General features: G+C 28.8%; 1 long non-coding RNA gene across 1 annotated transcript in view; it reads left to right on the forward strand.

The window, feature by feature from the left end:
• The first annotated feature begins 1,588 nt into the window (after positions 1 to 1,588).
• Positions 1,589 to 4,657, forward strand: part of LOC111083221 — a 7,317-nt gene continuing 4,248 nt past the window's right edge. Inside the window, exons 1-3 of the long non-coding RNA XR_002608886.1 lie at positions 1,589 to 1,687; positions 3,106 to 3,276; positions 3,586 to 3,672. This is a non-coding gene — a long non-coding RNA (uncharacterized LOC111083221). The remainder of the gene's footprint in view (positions 1,688 to 3,105; positions 3,277 to 3,585; positions 3,673 to 4,657) is intronic.

The raw sequence follows: 4,657 nt of genomic DNA on the forward strand, positions 1-4,657 counted from the left end.
TATTAATTGATAACAGTTCGACCTCGTTCAAACATAGTACTAGAAATTATGTATTACTTGGATCTGCTGGTTTAGTAAATTAGTTTAAGTTTGAGTGTACGTTATAAATACATTTTCTTTAAGACTTAAAGTCAGCAGAAGTAGTAATTATACCTTATTATTAATAATAACATTTAACTGAAAATGTTCATAACAAGAAATTTTATTTGTTTAAAAGATTGAATCTGTTTTAGTTTCTTTTTACTGACATGTCATTTTAATATTATTTTACTAGCAAATACTCAAGAGATTTGTGATCAAATTAGTAGTAGTTAAGCCTTTATTACGTACGGCCTATATTCGATAAAGAGATAAATTAACACTCTAACCTATGTACATTTTTGGCTTTAATATAGTAAAGGCTAAACTATACTGTAATATTACTATCAATAAATAAACTAATATTGTTACTCTACGACCTAACGTCAGAATCTTTTAATATATGTTGTTGTACAAAATGTCTATTAAAATGTATTTACACCCACCTTTTGTTTAATTCCGTTGTAATGAAGTGCGCACGCATTTTCAGGACAGACAAAATTGAGTATTATTATAATTGATATTTAAGTGTTTTTACGGAATCACTTTACTAGTTTGAACATTTATTTCGTATTTATTCTGGTTATAACATAACAGATACACTCAGTACTTCAGTAGCTGAATCTGCTTTATTTTACGACGAAAACTGTGTAATATCGTAGGGAATCATCAAACGATCTAGTACGTTGTAGACTCGATGACTTTATATATTTTGTAAGTTAACTTTATAAATGAGAATTAAAAAGCATCTTATAAATTATGAAACTATTTCGATATGATAAATTAACATACAGTAAACAAAAACCTGCTAAACGAAATACATTGAATCATCAGTTTGCTTGTTTGAAGTTAAGCACATAGCTACACAATGGGCTAGCTGTGTTATGCCCACTACGGGTATCGAAACCCGGATTCTAGCGTTGTAATTTCATAGACATACCGCTGTGCCACCGGAGGGCTGAATCATCAATTAGGTACTCTCTCTGTTAACAAAAGTTTTTGCCGTAATCATGAAATATTTCATAAGGTTAATCCATCTTAGAAGACTTAGATTAGTCTTTAACCTATATACTAAATTTACAATACAAATATAATCTTCATACGTGTAAATATCGGGATTTAATTAAACTAACCATGAAATGAAGTGAGCCATTACATACGGTGTGATTAAGAAAAGCGTTTACATGCAATGGGATCGAATCCAGTCACCAACTATACTCACCCTTTCAACTGTTGAGGCATTATAATGTATCAGCCAATCCTATTATTTATTGGTAAAAGATAAGGCCAAGACTTGGCATTGGTTGGTTTTTCGTAACTGCCTTCCCTCTAGTTCATCACTTCAAAATTAGGAACGGCTAGCATATATAGCTCTTGAGTATGTTTGAGGGAAATTCAGCAAACAAACATGCTTAAAGAACGGTAACGTACTAAATTGTATTTTTATTATCTGTAGTATCTGAAGTTTCATAACAAGGCATTTTCTATTTATTTATTTTGCCACTAGGTGACCCAATAGCCGAAGAATCCCTATCCAGGTTTAGCAATTTTCTTGAGACTCAGGTAGCAACCAATAGGATATCCAGGGAAATGGAACAGACAGTTCTTGGTAAAAAATAAGATTGTTTTAACAAGAACAATAAATTAAAATGAATCAATAGTATTATAGCTTCGGTATTATTAATTAGGTAGCACCTGAATATTTATATGATGATAGTTTCTATTTTGGAAACTACAGTTCTTTTGTTAAAAAACAGTAATTGGAGATTGAGAAATAAATGCTTGTAAATTTAAACATCATCTATTGTCTCTTGATTTGCCCAATAACCTTTGAGTCATCATGATTTATCTAGTTTTGTCTTGTATAGTGTTATTTTCTATCACAAAAGAAGAATTTATTAATAAAAAAGTATTCTTTGTTTTAAAAATTACATATATATATTATATCTGATATAAAAAAACGAAGTGGATGGTTGGGTGATACATTCGATTTTCTTATAACAAAATTCAGTCTACACACATCATACATAAAGATTCATTAGCTGAAATTAAAAAGATAAATATTTTAGCTCGCCAAAAATTTTCTATCTAAGATATATGCCACAAAAAACTAATCATATTTTACTTTTATCGAAAACACGTCTGTAAATTTAATTGGGTGAAAAGGGTTTTGAAAGTATGCTTCTGTTGAAAGAGAGGGATCTAAACATTTAGTCTCCCTCGCTTGGCTAGCTGCATATCAAACGCTATGAACACCTTTTGGTTTGAAAAAAATTGGGTTAAGAAAAATTTGCCAATGGTATATATTTTAGTTTTATGAATAACTGTAATTATGCGAATTTAGTATCTGTATCAGGTGTGAAAAATGAGAAAAAATAATATTTCAATATGATGTTTTCTTCGTTCATTACGGAAAATAACCAGTGCTTACTAAACTATAATATAATATAACTAAAGTATAATAGGTCCAGTTTTGTTATTATGTTATTAACCTGGTAAAGTCAAGTGATTCTCAGAAACAGAGATCATATAATGGTTGTGTTAAAGATCATCAATGACTTGCAAGTAAAATATCTACGTTTTTATTGTAAGTATACAGAAAAATAAAACATGGCATAACAATTGGATTTAGATTGCTAATTGATATAATAGTAAATTTAATTCATTGATTCATATACATATTTTTAGTTTTGCTATTCTAATTTCCACCAATTCATTCATTTTATTTGAGAAAAGTAACACATTTTTTGATGTTATATAACTTATTTTATTAATTTAATTGGATTAGCTGTTGTACTTTAAATTAAAACAGGTTGTATATACTTTTGGATACGCCATGTTTCAGGCAATCAGACGACCAGCTTTTTAAAAATAGGAATCACTGTATAAAACAGTTATTATATTTTTGCATACATTTCCAAGTATAAGTTGTGGAAGTTCAATTACTTTTTTTGTATATAAATTTCTATTTATTCAAATGTGTATTCTATTTAATATCTTGTTTTGATGTTTAAATTTATAATTTAGACATTGTGTCAACCGCTTTGGTCGATAGTTTGCGGGAATACTCGGGATCGGCCTACAGTGACCACAGTTTTCCGTATACTAACTCTATGGTTAATCAACAGAAGGAAATGAAATACAACTTCAAAGCAGAAAATCCTGCTGAGATAATGAAAAACCGTTCACAATTAGCCGGTAAGGTTTTAACAAAATTAACAATTTATCTATCTTTACACACAATACTTTACACCTAATAGAAATATTTATAAATACTTTCATATATGTGAGAGCCAATAGAATAAATACAGTGAAAAGTACAATGAATTTCCACGTTTCAAAATTGAAAAAGACGTTACTATACAGTAGTGGGTAATCACTACTGCTGTAAAATTTTATTTAGATATATTTATGACACATCAAAAGCCACGTATTTTATGTGAAGAAGCTGTTAGCAAAATTTCGTGGGTTCTTATCTTTCATTGAGATATGTATTTTGTCTTCTAGGAAAGGCTACCTCGGGCAAAGTTCCAATCCAAAGCCAAGAGGAAACTAACAAGAATACTGATACACGTTAAAGTTTTTGCTCCTAATGTAAGTATGGACGAACCGCACGGACCTTAACAAACATTATAGTCCCACTTAAATTCTTACTAAATTTGAAACGTTTATTTTTCAAGTACTCTAACTACAAAGTAAATTAATAATTTATTTCGATGTTATAGCAAAGTATCTATATGAATATTCTATATACACAGAATGTTTGCCATTGCATTGGAATATTCCTAAAACCTCTACAAAGTATTTTTTCTTATAGTAGGTATGTAAAATGTTGATAATAGATAATTAAATAACGTTTTGCATTAAACCTTGATAACGCTATGACATATTATGAAAGGAACGTAGAAATGAAAATATATTTAATCACAGAGACAATCTCATTATAATGGAGTTTGCGATGTATACGTCCAAAACTCGGATCTGGGAAACTACCGCACTGATCATCACGAATCATAACTGGGTAATATTTTTATAATTAGGCAGTATTTTTGTAGTTGAGCAATAAACAAAACAATTGTAATTTCCACAAAAATGATATGTTTCAGATTTAACCAATAACAATTATAAACAAAAAGGAATAAGTTTCAGATTTAACCATTAACAATTACAAACAAAAAGGAATAAGTTTCAGATTTAACCATTAACAATTACAAATAAAAAGGAATAAGTTTCAGATTTAACCATTAACAATTACAAATAAAAAGGAATAAGTTTCAGATTTAACCATTAACAATTACAAATAAAAAGGAATAAGTTTCAGATTTAACCATTAACAATTACAAATAAAAAGGAATAAGTTTCAGATTTAACCAATAGAAATTACAAAAAAGGAGTAAGTTTCAAATATAAAACAATCAAAAACAACCTTAAAAAAATATTTTTCTTTAGTGAAGATCTCATGAGTGTTGCAACAGAAAAGCAAAACACTTTCATTGATAACTGTGTCTACAAAGAATTACTTCAATAAAATCGACTCTGTGATGTAATGCTGTGATGATAGTTCATTTATAAACTAAAA

Source organism: Limulus polyphemus, unplaced genomic scaffold, assembly GCF_000517525.1.
Source record: "Limulus polyphemus unplaced genomic scaffold, Limulus_polyphemus-2.1.2 Scaffold137, whole genome shotgun sequence".
Lineage (NCBI taxonomy): Eukaryota > Metazoa > Arthropoda > Merostomata > Xiphosura > Limulidae > Limulus > Limulus polyphemus.